The sequence below is a fragment of the Lineus longissimus genome, chromosome 16 (assembly GCF_910592395.1).
Source record: "Lineus longissimus chromosome 16, tnLinLong1.2, whole genome shotgun sequence".
Taxonomy (NCBI): Eukaryota; Metazoa; Nemertea; class Pilidiophora; order Heteronemertea; family Lineidae; genus Lineus; species Lineus longissimus.
In genome coordinates, this window is record NC_088323.1 from 13058437 (window position 1) to 13079033 (window position 20597).

The window sequence follows — 20597 nt, forward strand, 5'->3', positions numbered from 1 at the left end:
AAAGACTATCGGCCCCTGTGTCCAGAGCCCCCAAAGTCGAGGGCTAAAAATAGTTTTTAATTTGCATATCTCTCACCTGGAAATTGCGTTTAGTCGCATAATAGATTGAAGAAAAAACAAACTTTGTTCCCATTCAAAAGTATCGGGTTATGTGGTTATTGGAGTGATCCTGAAAATCATGGCCGTGATCTATAACGTGTCAACCTTCTTGGCGAGATATTTATGCTCAAACACACTCGTGCACCAATGAGGACAGGTCCATTTAGAATTAGATTTATGGTCAAACGATGCCCGGCTATCAACTGTCCACGTTTATTACAACTTATCTTCTTTATTATCTCATCACGTAAAGACATCGATGCTGACAATGGTACTGGTGTACGTGCGAGATAACCGATTCACAACCTAGAAATGATACTCGAATGAGCTATTTTCTGGCCGGTGGACGTGGATATTCAAGTCAAGCCCTAGCGACCTTTTTCGTGCGAAATCACCGTATCCACGCGTGATTAAAGCGTCAAAACAGCTCCGTTTTCTACTTTCTAAAAAGGAAGATGATGACTTCACACTTAAAGGACCAATGGCATCATTTAAATGCATTATTGCCAAGCTGTCGTCTGTCGGAGTTGCGCAGTTGAAACATCCGCACCTGTGTTCGATTTCCGATCGGTCCCAGTATACTCGTGTGATAAAGAGGACGACTCTCTTCGACAGCGATGGGTTCCTCCGGGATCTCCGGTTTCCTCCTAATTATATTTCAATCACCCGAGCTAATAATGTCCTACCTGATGCTCAGCTGTCGATTCGATATTTCATTGCGTAGCTGTCGGCTGCCGAGTCACCTTCCATTTACAGTTGTACAGGTTCCCATCATTAAATAACACAAAGAATTGAAAAATTAAATAAACTGACTGAATAATCACGCTCTTCCGATTTTGATTCCAACTGGACCCGAGTGAGGCCTCCATGCAGAGATCATTATTGTGAGGATCGCTGCAAAGTGACGCGCAGCTCGGAGACGAAGTCGCGCTGTTAAATTGGCGCTCAATTCTGTAGCCCATTACTGCGGCGCATGGCGGGTGACATTATTTGTTATTTGGTGATAGGAACTGCTGGTGTAGAATGGACGATGAGCGGACAGGTGACAGCTTGGTGATACTGCCCTTTAGTAGTCCCTTGTTCCTTTAACTGTTCCCCTTTCGCTTCGACCATATCTCGTCCGTTACACCCACGGCAATATCCGATAGTGGCTGGTAACTATCCAATACCAGTCCGGTGATTGTGAGTTTCGTCCGCTGAATATTAGTTGTTCCTCTGTTCGAAAGGTACGGACAGGTTACGGACACGACTTCCATTATCGGCCCACTACCGAATATTCTTCTTTCTCGCTTCTTCCGTTTAAGGAGTGAGCCGTCTATTTCAGTATATGCTTGTTTTTCTTCTTCTGTTTCGTGACGGGAGCTGCTACTGTAGAATGGAAGGTGACTTAGCAGACGACAGCTTGGTAATAATGCTCTTAAAAATGCCATTGGTGCTTTGACGTAATCTAGCCAGGTGTGACTGGTGCTTAAAGAGCTGACACAAAATTTGAAGAAAAAAACAGTTCAATGCGACCAATGTCATATATGCCAAGGACAATAACGACAGTTTGGAGAGGCCAACCACCCCTCTGCTCGTAGCGTGGCATGTCATCACCATCACACAGGGCGAGCTCAAGACAGTCAAGTAAAATAGTGGCCTATACACCCATCGATATTTTTTCTCAGTTTCGGGGGGGGGGGAATCGCATCGTCTCTCAATTTGAGTCAGACTATTTTCAGATGAAAGTCTGAGTAACCTACCTGCTCAGCGCGGAGGATACTTCGGCAATGCACCACCGGCTCTTTAGCTGCGATGTCAAGTTGATACTCGTGCGGCTGTCGCGCTCACACGTTCGGACACGGCCCAGGTAACCGATCACGCTAGTGTCTGGAACCAACAGGGATATCAATAGAACACATCATACATCTGTACATGTATCGTTGCGAATCGTGATGTCTATAAACGTTGTCTTCTCTATTTCTATATCCAGAATATCGGATGATAACTTTTCAATCACAATCTTTATCTAAGTTAGTCTTTAAAAAAGCTTGATCAGTGATATTCAGATATCGAGGCTTCACACGAATCAATCTATATCTGCCATTTAGAAAGAGGTATTTTTGGCATTGAAACACATCAAATAGTACGTTATTCGTTTTAGTAGATGTATAGAGAGAGGGACTTTCGTACCCTTGACACTCCTAAAATAAAGGCTTTTGGAGCTTTTGAAAATTCTTATAGGGTGTTTCAACCAACAAAATTATGCAACCGCTAGAGGCTTGCAAGGAAAAGGAAAACACTTTTTGAGGTATCGCACACGCTCAAAGCCTTTAAGGATTATCCATTTTTCTGTAAAACCTTAACGGGTGCTTTATTTGTGTTGGCTAAAAATTCTGAATATTTTGCTACCGATGAAGTGTTATTTTCTATGAATTTTACACTCCGCTTTGTCTTCGCCGCAGTGGTTATTTGGTGTCGCAAATGTAACCATTTGGATTGGTACGAAATATGGCACCGTCAAAAAGCAGTTAAATCACATTTCAGTGGTCTGTTTGAGTGAGATTTATACGGTGTCGGTGTTTATCGTCCCACCAAACACCACTCAAACCATAAAACCTCGGCAACGGAGTCGGCTTGGACTTGGCCTGCATTATAAACCCCCTTGCGGTGTTTGGCGATTAATCAACAAAAAGTCTCAACGTAAGATGACTTCGCACAATTAACCGGTCGTACACTGCAGCATGAATGACTGCAGTGATTCGTCGTCGGTGTTCGTGAGGTCACCTCGCTAATCAGATCTGCATTCTGACGGGCGAACGCCACACTGACGATCTGCCAGAGTGATGATTTATATACACCACATGGAAAATGTTCTATGAAGTCTCATAAAATCGTATTGTACTGGAAGAAACTATTGTATCTTGTAATTTGAACGCTTGTATTCGGATCTAGGGAAGATTTGACACGCATTCATCCCTTATTCAGCCTATTTGATGGGATAATTTGCCAATTTATGGTCATTCAAATGATTGTGGATTGTGCCGATTTAAAATAAACAAATCAGTCTTATCGATCTTTGAACACGAGCATGCTTTTTGCCGTTATCTACCTTATTACTGAATCAAAATGTTATGTGTAAGATGTCAACCTCTTGGCATCCTCGGCACCCAGTGGTTTTCCATATGCTCCAGCTCTCGCTATTACAAACCCCTGGGGAAATCCATGCCCTTCAGACGGATTGTAGCGGTAGAAAAAAAAGCGCCCAATCAGAGCGTCGGTTGTATTTGAGTCTCGGAAATTCGTAAACCACGGACCCAGAAATGAATGCTCTCAGATGCACTATCAATTGTATAGTCTTTTGCGCCATAGGGCTCGGGTCCAAGGTAGGTTAGTTAAATTTCAATCAGCGCCATGAAACGCGTATTTTCATTAGCTGCTATTTTTAGAACATCCGGGTATTTATGAAAATTCTGAATTTTTCAGTGCTGTTCCTTCGTATTGCGCGCACCCCGCTGCAAATTTATTTCATTACTTAATTAAAACACAATTACACGTCTACACAATGTTTAACAGCATAGAATCGATGAAGTATAAAACGATTTAACGATAGGATTATCTTAAACTTTATTCATATACATTTTATTGTCATATAAAACACTATATATACATACATTACGCACAGTGTATCAGGTTATCAGAACAGCCACCCTTCGCTGTCGATTCTAATGGATTTTCTCAGGGTTTTGTACGGGACGTAGGAGTATCAAAAACCTGAAGCTCAGGATGACCTCTTGGTTAATGGTCGGAGATCCGAAGAGAGGCATTAACTGAAGAGGACTGTATGATGTCTGGTGTCCCAATAATTTGAGGATATCATATTACATGATGGTGTAAAAACCCAATATAAAACTGAAAAATCATGCTTTTTCGTGTTGTGTTGAAAGAGGAGTTGTTACTCTAATATTTTAACTGGTTGATTAAAGTTTTGTTTGAATATCAATACTTCTATCTTAATTTTTTTGTTTTTTTTCAAAGTGTCCCAATATTTTTTTTGCTAAACTGTATGTGAATAGCACAACGTGTCTTGTTAGCCTAGATACGGCTGGCTGTAATAGCATTCCGCGAAGTTACTATTTATAGCTCACAAGGTCATTTGCATAAGATATTGATGACGTTTTAGTCACGTGACAGTCGGACACTTATTTCTACGCATTTGAGCTTATTTCAAAGTCAATTATCTTTGACCCTGCATTGTTTTTAGCATGAATGATACCATAGAGTCAGAGAGAGAAATATTCAGAACAATTATGTAGTATTTCCAACACTCGGACATGTGCCAGATTGAATCTAACTGCCCTAGTTAGAAAGCCTGAATCCATTACGAAACCGCATGTTTGTCCGACATTGCCTGTAATTCAGCGATGGGGAAATAGAGGGCAGCAGCTGCAGTGACGTCATCTTCGCGGAATGTTATTGGAATAGATGAAACTGTAATAAACAAATATACACTATACACAGATGCTTTTGAAGAGACAACTTGCGCGTGGTAGTTACCTGGCCAGGAGGATAATGACCTTGCTTGACACCATGCGCCGCCACCAGTAGTATTATACTGATGACATTCTCTGATAACGATTTTCGCCAGTGTTGGAAGGCAGTATTGGGCATGGCTTGCGAATTTCAGGCAGGCCTAAGGTTACACCCCGTTCTATTGCAATGTTTATTGCAGTTCAAAAGTTTTCATTAATCCTGTTTGGAGAAGTTGCGGTCCTGTCGGAAGCCGTGTTTGTACAAAAAACCAACATATATTATGTCAAAGTTGGCCCTTTAATATTATATAGTGCTAACCCTATTCTTACCCCCAGCCCTAACCCTTACCCTAACCTTCCTGGGGTTGAGACGGGGCTGGGTAATCAGTACATCTTACCCACCGTGCGCGAATTTAGTTAATTATACGGCGCGATTATACGCGCGCCCTCTATATATACTATGTTGTAATTAAAAGTTACTGAGCTGTGATTGGCTAATTGATGTACACAATGGTACCAACTTACCTGTAAAAAAATCACGCAAACTGACACGTGCAGATAAACGCGATGTTCGCCACCGCTTGATCAACATGGGTTTTGATACGCATAACTATGTTGTTAACTTAACCAACACCAGATGTCTCTACCGTTGATCCAAAAACTGTTCTCGGGCAACATCGCGACAGCACGGTGTCACATGATTATTTTCTCTTTAAACATGAAAAACATTTCCTGAAAATATATCCATCGATGGACTTCATTACCTGGATCGATCGAGATATCATATCGCGATCGGTAGATCTATAGATAATCTATTTACATGTAGGCTATAGAGAAAGACTTAGCAGGGATTTTACGCGCCCTGTGAAGAGCCTTTTCGTATAACCAACCGATCTTACGATGTACATGTACTACAGGGTGGCAATAAAAAGTGATCGAAGCCAATGCCTTGCAGGAAAAGGGGTGGGGGTCGGTATGCCATTCCCGACGCCTCGCTTGGCTGATTTTGGAGTTTTAGAACGGTCCCACCGCCCTGCACAGCACAACAAATCAGGAGGGGGGGGGGGGGGGCGCAGCTAATACACTCATAAAGAAATTTTGCTTCAAAAATGAATACTCTTGTGTGGAAAAATATTTCTCCAGATCCCAGAAAAAGGTCAATCTACATGTACCCCATGAAAATAAAAAAAATTACTGTAGTTATATAACCTTCTTCTCCAAATTGCTTCGCGAAACAACCCCCCCCCCCCCGGCAGACCAGTCTACGCTCTTGCAAATCACTATGTGGAGCACCAATAGTTTGTTACCTAACTCCTCCCGTCAGTTTAGATTGGATTTCAACGAAACATAGCCTCAATCTATCGGGGGGGGGGGGGGGGGGTGCAAATGTCCAAAGACAGAGTATCCCAGGATTCGATTATGCACTTGCAATATGCCATGCATGCTGGATCTCGCGATACCAACACATCAGCACACTCGGTTGACTGTAAAAAATAATCAGTGTAAAAAGGAGCCTGCTGACCAAGGTGCGCGGCATATTTACATCGTCTCATATCGGACCAATTAATATACAACAGCACGTACGGGGGTCTGCGAACAATTGGTCTGTTTAAGTTCTCTCGGTCCCTTTGATATACTGAATTAGATTAAATTATTCCAATTCAATCTTTCGGCCCATGCAATTCAAGGTATAGCACATTTGAACCTGCCTGCGCTATGGGTATAATATTATAGATATATCGTATAGATCAATCCACACTTGGTTCAGGAGGACTATAGGCAGGAGCAGCAGGGTTGAATTGGCCATCTTCGAGTGACTAATATCCATAGTAAGGGCACTAGGTCATCTTAGATACAGCACTAAATATATTCATTGTACAAGCGTGATTAGTTTTGACGTGCTGTGAGATTGGAGAGACCCCTATTGGCGACACTGTGTAACTTTATCTTGCCTACCTAGTAACTGCCTACAGTGTCCCTTTGATAGATGAATATCAAGATAATAGCCAAGGACACAAAAGCTTGTCAGAATCCGCACACAAAGAGATCTTTCTCAGCAAGAGCTGCCCTCTATGAAAGCCGCCAGGAGCGGTCTATTCCACAATAGTTTAGTACGTGTAGGGGGCGGAGGATAGTCGTGGAGGATACACGGGGTTTAGGAAAAGGCTTGTACATGATGTGGCCTTTGACGACAAGCCATTTTAATGGATACTATGCTACGAGAGGGTAAGTTAGATTCTCTTCAAATATATCAAATTCTGTCTTTCAGTAATGCACTCACTGTCGTACGGCCTTTTTTGTCATTACAACCGTCAAATAAATCTCCTTCCATATTTAATGCTGCCGGCGCGGCTGTCATCGTCAAAGAAATGCGTATGTCCTAATATCAGCTTCTGCTCTCCACTAGAGTCCTGGAAGTCTTTATTGGAGCACAGTATTAAGATTATTATAGCCTTGACTCTTCTCCCAAATAAAGTCGCCACTCGATGCTTCTGAACTGCTTATTAAACGAATGGTTTATGCTAATAAATCGGTCGCGGAACAATATTACCGACTACAATGTATCCTGCCTGATCATTGGGATGGAGTTGCCAGCAGCTATAATATATATAGTCATGATGCTGGAGTCTGAAGTACACATGTACTGGTGGTATACTGATGTCTAGTAAGTGCATTTGCTCCATACAGTTGCTTTAAATAGCACACTGCATTTGCACGGTACCATTGTTTTTCAAGGGGTACGCCGTTCGTGATCACTGGCGCTCCAGGAAAATAGAAATGCAGTTAGACACAATGCCGTAGTCGAGTTACTATGCATATGAATTTGCTGAAACTCAGTACTGATGGGGGGGGGGGGGGGGGCGGTAGAAAAATGTTTAAACCCTATTGAAGAGGGGATTCCAAAAATAGTGAAAAATATGTGAAAAGATTGTATTTCATGAGCAACGCCCCCCTCCCCATCATGAGAAATTTTAGATTCTGAAGAACAAGAAATACTGACAAAATTATAAGCTCATATCCGGGTTAGGTTATGCACAAATTAAGGTCAGAAAGCTACAGTTACAAGTAAAGAACATCGCCAACGTCGTCAAGTTGGATGCCGAGTACGGACGTTCCTTGGGCTCACACTGGCATATAATGTAGGCCTACTTGAAGCCCGGCGGCGAGTCTATACGATAGAGCAATGTCCGGTGTCGTCGTCGTGAATACTGGCTGGTCTGATTCTTGAGAGGGCCGAAACTCCTGGAAACTGGAAAGACAAAAAGAGCTTCATAATTGGTTCATGACAAAAATACCGGCGATTCGGATTTAACCTATTCACAGAGTTGAATCGCTCAGGGTATGGAAACATCTTTGTGTGCATGATCTGCTTGGGTCAGATGGCCTCTGACAACGAGTTTCGCTCAGATCCTTTCAGCGGTGCCGCAGGAATTCTGTAGCCGGCTGATGGGATTGCCATAAGACTGACGCCGCACTGGGGCTCGCATCACCAAACTGCAGCCTCATCCCCTGCATATAGATGACTGAATATCGATCTGACTGGACCCGTATGAGAACAGTTTCTGTCGATCGAAACATTGTGTAGTATGTAGTGTGCATTACGGAATGCCCTTTAACATTCATGCGACGCAAATTGTTGTTAGCTGTCGAGTCCTCTGCCTATCCGCGCAGTTTAAATAAGAAGTAGCGATTAGACACGAGTTACCAGTGTTTCCTGTCCAGTCGGACCTTCTTTAAGGATGTTATTTGCAAGTTCTTAATCACTCGATCATGTCCGTAAGCTGGAGTATAATATATAAATATTGCACGTCAACCCATAGAATAGTCAACATTATTTGTCCGGTAAAAACATTATTTCACGAGGCTTTTGAGGTATGATAATGGGGAATATCCACATGATATGATTATCTTCCCAATCTGAATCGGTGTTGGACTCGAAACTTTTAGTCCGGGAGCTCAGCGACAGACAGACATTAGAGTGCTTAAACGCAATCAGCGGCTTTCTAAAGGTTTTACTGAGTCTTTTAAAACTGCGGTTACAATTGACCTCAGATTTAGTAGCCTACCCATGCACCTCTTGCTTTAGGTAACGGCAGGGATCGAAATTCGGTTCGATCTTATCTTATTGACCTCTTGGCCACCAGGGGGCCATATCGGGAAAACTCATTACTTTCCTTGTGAACTCTTGTCGGATTGTCGCTTGGCCTACATTGATTGTGACGAACTTGACATCATGGCCAGATCATACGTCATGTCACCTACTGACCTAGGTACTCGATTAGTTCATAGCCACTTTTAAGGTAACAGAGGTCATGCATTCTAAATTCAAATCTCTGGATTCATTATGAACCGCAGTTTAGAGTGTAAATGCACTATGCGCCTACCGTGCCTCGTGTTGAATTCAGCGGTTATGCTTAGGCAACCATAACCGATTGGGTTGGTGCAAAATATGGAAGAAGTCAAGAAGCATTTAAAAAGACCACATTATTCGTTATCAAATTTGAGATGTTTTAGAATAGAAATCTGTCGGTAATGATTGTCTCACCAAAAAACGCTTTGGTGAAGCTAAAATGTTGGCCAAAACCTCGGCTCCGCCTCGGTTTTGGTCTGCATTTTAGCTCCACCCTTGCGGTTTCGGTGAGACAACCAACACCTCAAGTTCAAATTGCCTATGACATTAAAACTATTAAGATTGAACACATATTCCTCTAAATACACCCTCTATAACAAATAACACAGCAGCTGAGCAGCCCATGTTTGGAACTATCATTATGTATACATTATTGAGGACGCGATATTGATAAGTGCTTATATTAATCATGAGTCAGAACAAACGGGAAAAAGTCATAAGTGGTCTGTTTTCGATGCAGCTCGATACTGTGATAACATGTACAGTCCTACCAGAAAGTAAATGTCCTCATGTTTTTTTTTCAATATCCCGTACAGATATAGAATAAGATAATTGAATGCGATTTTCAGCAGACAATGGTATTATTTAGTTGGTAAAGTATCTAGTTGTATTTGTGCCCAGCTAATCATGCCTCTTCATCCTGTAACAGGCAATTTTAAAAATGTTCAAAAGCTGACTTTTTATTTTCTTTTATGTTCGTTCTTTTTCGCAATGTATGAATGAACTATGTGTAACAATATCTAAAAATAGCATTGTGCTGTTATTCTAAGACTTGAGTGTGGTCCGGTAATGAAACAAGGACTCTTTGACTGTCAGTGTTGTGACCAACAGCTCTCAAAAAGAGGAGGATGTAACAATATCTAAAAATAGCATTATGTTAATTAGCCTGATGGGTTGAGGTGACTCAACTAAGATGTACGAATTGGTAGAATACATTATGACGTTATAGAAGTAACTCGTTCTCTCCGTGTCTGCCTTTGCTAAGGTCTTATAAACGTACTGGACAACTTTTACACTATGATGCAACAAACGTTTCTTTTGGTTTCATTCGAAATTCCTGCTGAATTCTTCATTTGTGAAGATTAGTTTTAGGTCGCTGTGGACGATTGCTTTTTCAGACAGCTGGTGACCTTTGCGAACTCCCTCGTGGTCAGCAATGCAGTCAGTCAGGGTCTTTATGTGTATTTGTCACTATCGAACACATTCTATGGAATTGCATCTGCCAAAAAATGATGGTCATAAAGCACAGTTCATAGACTTGTGTGAATTTTTGAAAAAACACATGAAATGGACCTTTTTTGAAACGTCTGTAACATAACGAGGGGATGGAATTAGGTACATCCAAATACGACAGATATATGACCAACTAAATATATTATTCTCTGCTGAAAACCGCATTCAAATATATAATTTTATCTCTGTGATATTTAAACGGTAGACATTTACTTTCTGGTAGGACTGTACATGCTGCACTGACCCCACCTTATTTGGCCAAGCTAGGGATGCACATGTTCATGCATGCTGCACCAGTCCACTTCAAGTTGGCCCAAAACTCTAGGCGTGTTGGACTGACCCGCCTGAACCAAGTGTTCTTGCTAAAACATCGAAAGAATAGGGGTGTGTACAAAACTAAGACCTAAGAACTAAGACCCCTCTAAGATCCCTGAAGTAAAAAACTAAGACCCATAATTTTTTTCTTCAAGTTTTGTGGCATGGATATGTTGCCTTTAAAGTATATGAAGAACTGATATATGCATGTAGGGGTGTTTTATTGCTGATGCGAACCACCAAGGAACCTGATTGATTGAGGCAAGTGTGACAACAAAGGGATCGGGAGCCGCTAGTATTTTCGGTATCCGCGTATAGAAGCACGATCATGTAATAGAGTCAGCGCCGATTGATGACGATGACAACATAGAAGCATGAATAAGTCTTGTAATGGGTTTTGTATTCAGCTAAGGTCCGCGTATAAGAATGTGACGGGTTGAACGCAAAAAATGACCCACAAAACCGGTGGTTTTTCTCTGTTTTATGGGTCGCTGTTGGCGGTGGTAATTAGGTATGAGCTAGTATGGTTTCCTTTCCTATTGGAGCTGTGTTATCTCAGACGTGAGTCAACAGCCAGAGCATTTTAATCCAGGCTGGAAGATTCGACTTATGTAGGGTAGTAGAATGGGGTAATTGTAGCCCCAGTTTATTTGTAGCCCCTGCATTGTTTGATGCATGGGGATATCAATCAGTATCATAGGCAGGGGCTATACAATCAAATAGGGGCTACAATTACCCCATTCTACCTTACAACTTATGATGGGAAAAAATCAGTCCCAAAAAATCAGTCCCATGTCTTATTTTGCAAAAACTATAAGTATACGTATGAGTTTTGCTATAAGTTGCCGATCTCAAACTCTCTAATCACACCAAAGTCTGTTATCCACGGCCTATATCTGATTATGACTTTGTCCTAAAAAGACCTGTCTGTGGCAATTTAATGGAAGTTAACACCTCTCATCCAGTGCAACATAGCAGTGATGAGTATTATTTGTTTTGTCATTCCATTACACTAATGGTCATTGTACTCAGCTATAGACCAATTTTTGAACATGTTGAAGGGATAGGATGTATTCGGTCCTTATTTTCACAGCCCATGAAAATGCACTTTGTCGAGTATTTGAATGGGGTAATACATATCTTACATTTTCGCCCGGACCCTGGTAGAAAAGTCGAGAAGGTGTTTAAATAATCAACATTTGTTGTACATGCACAAAGATTTGTTTTATATACACCAAAATAGAGACAGGTCTTGTTGAGCTGAACCGAGGTAAATAAGCATCCAGTAATCAAAACATTTCCATATATTTTTAGACGATTTGCCCCCAAAGTATTTCTTTAACGAAGTGTATCGCGTTGCAAACCTGGTGAACGAAGATTTCGAGAGAGTACCATTGAGCTCACATACTGAAGCAGAAAATGTGAGGTTATCAAGACACGAATCAAACAGTGCACCCTTTCCTTAAGATTTTAGCTTCCTTTATAATTGACGCATAGCCTCGCCATTTTTGTGGAGGAGGCCTACATGGCTAAATGAGCTAATGAATTTTACACGGACTGGTCTAACATTGATTCTAAAATCTCACAATGTCTAGTGTTGATGTGAATAACTCAGTTTGAGAGAGAATGAAGTATCTCTGTTGGAAATCTTAGAGGCTTTTTTTGACATTTTCCTTTTTATTACAGTGTATATTGTGACCGTGTATGAGCCTTGGCAGTCTACGAGTAAACTAGGCCAGAAATCTTGAGCATGAATTTTTTTTCGTACGTTGATGTACTATTTAACACGCTGTGCATTGCATTGTTGGGGATTCCCCTTTTCCAGTTTCAACCGGTGATGGGATTTTTTGCCTTGGTGTGTTTTAGTCCGTGTTTTACCCCTTTTATCTCTCCTCATCAGCCATCATCAGCCTCACTAGCTGCGACCCTCGAAGCCAACGGGCTTGTATTTTGTTTTGAACGAAGATTAGATCAGAAAAATATTCATCTGGCCTACACGATTGTGTTGTTAACGTACACTTCAAACGAATATTAGAGCTGATAAATGGGTGTACTTGGCCATAAGCAAGATGTCCTCATCGTAGCCATGTGTTTTCAAATACCCTACACCTCATATCAGAGCGGATAATATGGGTCAATCTGGACCAAGAGTCATAAAAGAACACCTGTCGCGAAACGCTTATAAAAATCGGAAGTTTTGAACGGCCCGGTTAAAACCTAAGGCGGGAATAAGCTTCCATTGATAAATCTTAGCAGTTTCGAGTTCCCCCAGGTAGTTGATTATGTGAGCTAGGCATCTGGGTAACATGGCATAATGTTGCATAACATTACTGACTCCAGTCAATGAACTGCATAAGAGGTTATCTCCAATTTAGTTATTTTCACTTCGTTCAGCTAGTCTATTTATAAAGACTTGATTAACGACTGGAACTCTTCAAACACGCCTCAAACGAAGATTAGGGCGGATGATATGGATTCATCTGGACCATGAGTCTTAAATACACCTCTAACGAGGACTAGAGCAGATAATATGAATTCATCCGGACCTTGAGTCTTAAATACAACTTGATCGAAGACTAAAGTGGATGATATGGATACATCTGTACTGTGAGTCTTAAGTACACCTCGAATGAAGATTGAAACGGACAAGATGGATTAATCATGCTGGATCGACGATGAGACTTGTGACTTTAGAGTACACCTCAGACGAAGATGCTTAGAATGTGAGAGATAGGTTTTACACTTGTTTGTGACAACCTTTCGCATTATTGAATTCGTTGCATTAGAAATCCATGAAATCCCCCGAAGCTAACGGCATCCTGGTCGTTGTACCTTACGTACCGACCTAGTGTTGTTTGTGATAATAATTGGCAGGTTGATCCGTCAACCATAGGTGAACATGTCAGCCGAAAGATTTGTTAGGACGGCATGCATGTCCTGGACCGAAGCAAGGTCAGTCGCCACTCGAAATGATACATGGATATAAAGCGATAGCGGTGTCTAACAATTTAATGCGCTGTGTAGTAAAAAAGCACTTCTTGTAGTAAAATTATAAAAACGACGTGCATTTCAGGTACACGGTACTTGATTTCACGTGTGATCAACATATTTCACCTTACATATTTGTAGCGAGGGTTGCTTGTTTTTCTCTACAAAATGACTTAGACTATACGTTTATATGAAAGGCGGTAGGCGACCAATATCATACATTTACGGCCGATAAAATGTCCGTCGCATACCTTCCGCAAAATCACGCAAATGTTTACCGTTAAATCTCCCCGTAAAATTCCGTCTTAGCCAATCAGGAGCATAGGACGCTTATAACTCACACAACGTAGTGAGTGTAATGGTTACGTATACACTGTATGTAAAGTGTAAACAAAATTCATATATCCATCATGTCCATCGAATCTGAAAAAAAATGTGCAGACCCATGACAGTACTTCTTCCGGTACAGTTTTGTCGCATTCCATATGGGCCGCGCGTTGGCCGATCCTGCATTCATGACGCACCGCACCCACAGTATTACGACGTCGGACGTGAATCCCATCTCTTCCTCGTGACGCAATTATTAGGGGGGGGGGGGGGGGGGCTTCACGTGATTTCTAGTAACTCTGCCAAACTCGACCCATTGCCGGAACTTTGAAGTAATAGAGGAATTCCCTGATGTAGGTCACGTGGTCAGGGTGCAGGTTTTCCCGTACCGCCTGGCTATCCGATTCAGCATCTACCGTGCCGGAACGACATCAGCGCCTCTAGTGTCAAGATTGTAAATTTGACATTCTTTATTTTGGCGCCAAACAAATAAAAAAAAACGCGTTTAAAACAATTAAGAATATACACAGTTGGGCAAAATGGTTGTCACCCCTAAAGAAAATTGTGAGTTTCAGGTTTATATCCATATTTCTCCACAATCATGGTCAGGTTTCTTTCATTCTTAGATTGAAATTGACATGAGTGACCTAATTCAATTTCGTCACAGGTTATGGCAGTCGTGTGATGTAATAAGACACAATAAAAGGAGTGTTTCTGCTGACCATGTCCTTTCGGCCCTATGCCTAGTCCACAGCCGACTAGGTGTTCGTGCATTCTCCTGGTTAACCAACACAATCCTATTGGATTTTCTTGACCAGCCAATGCAGAACTTGTCATGCCCGGCCCATACAGCCAAATTCAGCGAGGTGAGGCCATTGGAAGGTGGCGCAGCGGGCAAGGTCCTGGCGCCATTGCCGAAGTGATGGGACTTTCGAAAAGGACGGTGCAAAGGTGGATTTCGAAGTGGCGACAGGACGGTAATGTTAACGTTGGGGGATCTACTGGTCGTTCTCGCATCTCTAATGAAAGAGACGACCGTCATCTCTTGCGTCGTTGCCGTGCAGATCGTAAGAAAACGACGACACAGCTGCGCAATGACTGGCACAACCTGGATAATGTTGACGCTAGTCGGACAACGGTAATCCGTAGGCTGATTGCTGCCGGGTATTATGCAAGAAGGCAGGTAGTCTGTCAAAAATTGACAGATGCGGCAAAACGTCGACGACTTCTGTGGGCGAGAGCGCATGCTGACGTGCTGGACGAAATGTGGCGCCACATCGTCTTTGGTGACGAGTCCCGTTTCTTGCTGTTCCGTGTTGATGGCAGGGTCAGAGTTCGTCGATTACCAGGCGAGCAGCTTCGGGAAGACTGTGTAGGTCTGCGTGTTTCATTTGGAGGTGGTTCAGTCCATATCTGGGGCGCCATTCATTATCATGGAAAAACTGCAGTCCGCGTCCTAGAGCAAAATGTAAACGGTCTCCTCTACTTGGAGATCCTCCGAGATCACGTGCTGCCAGAAGCAAGGGCCCACTTCGGCAACAACTGGACACTAGCAGACGACAACGCCAGACCCCACAGAGCAGCAATAGTGAACAATTTCTTGCACGAACAAGACGTCAACCGTCTGGACTGGCCTCCTTACAGCCCGGATATGAACCCCATAGAGCACCTTTGGGACCATATCGGCAGAGAACTCGAAAATTTGGACCCTCAGCCTCAGAACCTTGCCGACCTTGGTGATGCAATTGTCCGTATTTGGGGCGAAATCCCCCAACGAAGGATACAAAGCCTCGTTACAAGCATGTCCCGACGAATTGCAGCGCTCATTGCACCCGATATTAGGTATGCAAGCAGTGAGAAATTACCCAATTGTGCAATTCCTATCAATTTGGACAATCAAATCTGGTCAGATGGAGAGAACAGAGTGAAACAATGACAAAGATGTTTTCCATAGTTTAGGTCCCTGATGAGCCTCCGTAGATAAAATGTCAATTAATAAGCAATTGATGGCAAACATGTGCAAGTTTGTGGTCCAAAAACACCCGCTAATACCATGTGTGTACAACTGCAAAGTTTCCACTCATTAATGTTTACCATATCAAAATAAATAAAAAATGGATATGAAATCATATCTGCCATCGCAGGGGTGACAACCATTTTGCCCAACAGTGTATAAGCTACCAAAATTTGTTATTAACTAACTGGTGAAGAAAGGGGGAGGGGGTTTGGGGGACTCATCCCCCCAATGTACTGGCTAAATATGTCAGAAGGACGGGGGTTTGAGGGGGGGGGGCTCCCCATGTCTAGCAGTTGTGTGAGTTCACTAGAGCTTGCTCTTTACATATTATAGTGTGGAAGGCGATAGGGGATATAAATCAGACAAATATGGCCGATTAAATACGTGCCGCAAAAACCTCCCGCAAAACACCTCCCGTTGCGGACAGTGTGATATTGGGTCAAAATCCCGTTTTAAAGGAATTCGGTGGAGACTGCACGGCCGGCGCGGATAACGACCAAATGAGTAAAATATCGTGCCCTATTGGATGACTAGCCTAATGTGGGCAGCTGGACTAAAATTCAGTAAATCTAACTTTGCTTGAGCAGAAGTGGACTGATGTATACAAACAGGAACGGGTATTAGTCGAAAACTTAATGAGCTTAGATTTAAAGGGAGTAAGACCAAGATGATGTACTGGTTTTCTAGTTTGAAAAATATGCCGCTCCGCATTTTCCTCACGGTTACTCACGACAAACAGATATACCGCACATCCCGACCACTCCCGGTAGAACATGCTTTTCGGAAAGAAGTCAAATGTACACTTATTTGCATTAATGGTTGATTTTTGGCGCTATTGACATATGGTGCATTTGGATGACATTGGTGATGAATGATATTTACTTGACCGTGATACAAGGTGGCATGGAAAGAGTATGCAACAATTTTAGCCGCGTGGTGTCCAAGAAGGATGGGAGAGCACCCAATTATCCACAAGCGTTCGTGTAAGGGAGGCAGTCTTACATTAGAGGGGTACTGGGGACGGCGAGGTTAGGGGACAGACGTAGTCTCTCTAATGCCATTCGACGTCGCCATTACGAAAAAAAGTCACTAAATGAAGATTGTGACGAGGTCGAGCACGTGGCAGAGTGAATTGGCCAAAATCTGTCCGGGTGCTCTAAAAGAAAAACGATTACCAACTCTGTTAATCTGTCCGGGTGCTAACTTTTTTTCCGGGTGCTAAAGGTGGGAAAATGGTTCTGTCCGGGTGCTGCGCCTGGACAAAAAGCATAGAGGAGAACCCTTGGCACGAACCCCAGTGTTTAGTTACCCTCTCGAGATTACCGACCCACCCGTCCATCTCTTCGCGAAACGAATATTTGACCGGAATTTTGTCTCGCCTATAGATCAGTACTAATATATATATATATTTGTGGGTGTGGTGCGCATCATATGAATATCAATCATAGAGATCGTTGTGCATTGCAGTATACACTATACACACAAGTGAAATCAGATGGCGTATCGCGGGGTTCCGGTTATAACCCATCATGTAGTATTATCAGTGCGCTTCATCATGACATTGAAACAAACCGTTTATAAAATGACGCTATACTGACATTAGATTAGACAACTCAATTTGGAGAGCGAGGAGCAATGCCCGACTGTTATGTTGCCACGTGACGGGCTGTCGTGGTGAGAAAACAAATAGTCATTAAACTTGAAATTTCAATTCCTCAAGAGCTTTCGCCCGAATTTCTTTGATATCATGCCTGTCACATTTCACATGAAATTCCGACCCTATGTCATCTGAGGTACAAAATGAACAAACTCGTTTTTCCCTGGGAATATTTTTCCTTCATCCAGACTCAATACCAAAGTTATGATCTAAAACGAACCTTAAAAATGGCTCTTCTAAAGTTAGCGTTAACCACTGAATCTTAATACCGTTCTCTTCCGAAATTGGCCTTAAGAGAAGAATACAACTCCAACTTACTTTGGCATTTAAGTTCATCAATCAAAGAACGTTTCTAACGAGTCCCTAATCTTCAACCTCGTTTTCCCCACAAACGAAGTGTTGATTGCATTTAAATCTTAATCTACCACGTCACCCCTATTAACTTAAGTATACCAGCTGGAAAGTCAAAATAATTGGATATTCGACATTACAAATTATTAAACTCAGCTCTCATAGGTAACTGAGCTAACTCATATTCTTTAATGTAATATTATGTATCAACTTTAAAACTGATACAAAAATAGTATAAGATAAATGAAGCTCAGCAAGAACAGCAACATTACACGTTTGACGCCGGACTCCTAAGACTGACTTAATACAAAACTTCATATGAACCAATTCACAGACAAAACGGCCACCAAATACCTGCTTTCTAATATGGTCAACTGTGAGCTTACGACAAAGATAAACACCCCAAACTTCAGAACCATACAGAAGTTGTGGTTTATTAAAGAATCAAATAACTGAGGAGTGTCTTTACTTCTGTACCCTGATAAATGTGAAAATGTTTATTCAATTGGTAAGCTGCCTGCTTTGCTTTGATTGTTAATGTTTGCTCTGCTTTCTTGAAGGTTCCAAGATGCTTAACAGATTCAACAAAATCAATGTCCGCATCACCAACTCTGAGGGAAAGACCCTATTTTAACATTTATTAAAACATATTGCATTTGCTTTCGATATGTTGACAACCAACCACCATCGCTTGCAAAACGCGGACACTTTGTCTAAAGCTCTTTATAAACCACTCTGAGACAAAATTAAGAGGTCACCCGCAAACAATAAACTAGAAACAATTCTCCCTTCAAATATTACTGGGTCCGTATCTGGCGAATTCAAGTAATCGGGTAAGTCATTAATGAATATATTAAACAATAATGGACTCAAAATACACCCTTGGCGGAGGCCAATATTCTGTTTAAAAAGATCTGAGAGTCTGTCATCCACTTTAACACAAGAAACATATTTCTCATAAATATCCTTTATCACTCTTACAAATTTCCCTCTTATTCCATATTTTTAGAAGCTTATAAAACAGGCAAGTATGATTTATCCGATCATAAGCCTTTGAAAAGTCTACAAAACATGAATACAATGGAAGATGCTTTCGCTTAAAACTTAAACGATAGAAGACAACACGAACATGTGATCAGCGGTTCTAAACGTCACACATTTAATCGGTCATTTAAAACCCCTGTAAAAACTTTACTCAAACAGCTTGAAACTGTCACTCCCCTATGATTATCTACCTCGGTGAGGTAACCACCTTCATGAATTGGGATAACAATACTCGTCCCCGAGCAGGGATATGATTCACTCTTCAACACAAAATTACAAATTTTCGTAATAGCCTCAATAATAGCTGAATGACTTGATTTGATCATTTCATTCAAAACCATGTCATTACCAGCCGCTTTACCGACTTTCATTTTCTTTACGAGTAGAATGAATAGAATGAAAGCGAACCCAGGAAGTCTCTTAAGTCAGCAGTCATGCAGAAGATGCGGAAGTAACATGTTCAATGCTATTCATCATGAACGCCCATCTTTAGTATGTGACCATGGCTGGGAACTCCCCTAGTACATTGGCTGTGCGATGTACACAGATACACATCAACCAGGTGAAACTCAGAACGAGGCTCTTATCAGTGAGTTGGGATAAGATTTGACTCGGTGTAACAGTAACAAATGCCCCCCTGGAAAAAGTGTCCGGCCCTTTTGTATTCTGCAATATGGTTCTATAGAGACCCTGACCGTCAATAGCTCAGAGATTGAAGCGCATAATAGAATCCTTTGTTTCCTGGGCATTCTATCCTAGGACATTTTAAACTTCTACACCGGCCTGTAGACTGCATGTACTCCATTTCAAGATGAAATGGCACAATGATTTCGCACAGAAAATGAAAAAAATCATACATCTGAAATTTCGATGTCCGAATTATCTAAATATACAGTTGTACTTACTTTGCCAGAATTGTACAAAGCAAGACCAAGAACGAGCAATTTCAAGCGAAAGACTGACACACTTTCCCAGCGCGCCATTATAGGCTAGACTCCCGGGGCAGTGAATTGCGTAATCCAAATTGGGTATCCTTATGTTGAGGAACGAGGCCGGTCCAAAGCGTCCGGAGTGTATTTTAGGCATGTTTTGCATGAAGTGCCATGTTTTTCTCGTGAGATTGGGTATAGTTTTGTCTGATCGCATAGATTTACCAATATCAGCAGATATCATTGTAATAATAATTAAGATGGGCCTGCCCTCAATGAGTTGAAGTGGTATTTACCCACAAAACACATGCAGTCGAACAATATAATAGCTACCGTTCTTCATGATCACTGTCATAACCTTGGTAAACAAGGAGCACAAATTACCTCGCCCTCCATTGTTGAATCGCACTCCACGAATACAACAGGTGCACGGAGCTGGTCGATACCCAGCACCATAGAAACAGGGTCCTGCTGTAATTTCCACGTACTTTCGTATCCAAATCATTACGTGGGAACAAGGTTTCGTTTTCACAGATGCCTGGTCGAATTTCAGCAGATCTTCAACTATTCGATTATTTTCATTGCATCAGTTTTAGAAAGAACAATTGTATTAGGCCTGCAGTTTATGTGAATGACGTTGACGTTTTCTCAACTTAGGTTACCTCGGAAACCTAAATAATTCAGTTACTTTGCGACTATGGAGGATTATTTTGTC

At 41.9% G+C, this 20597-nt stretch overlaps 1 protein-coding gene across 1 annotated transcript in view; it reads left to right on the top strand.

The window, feature by feature from the left end:
• Window positions 1-6740: 6740 nt before the first annotated feature.
• Window positions 6741-20597, top strand: part of LOC135500090 (beta-1,3-galactosyl-O-glycosyl-glycoprotein beta-1,6-N-acetylglucosaminyltransferase-like) — a 54961-nt gene continuing 41104 nt past the window's right edge. Inside the window, exon 1 of the mRNA XM_064791253.1 lies at window positions 6741-6836. The gene's annotated coding sequence lies outside the window, so the exon portion shown is untranslated. The remainder of the gene's footprint in view (window positions 6837-20597) is intronic.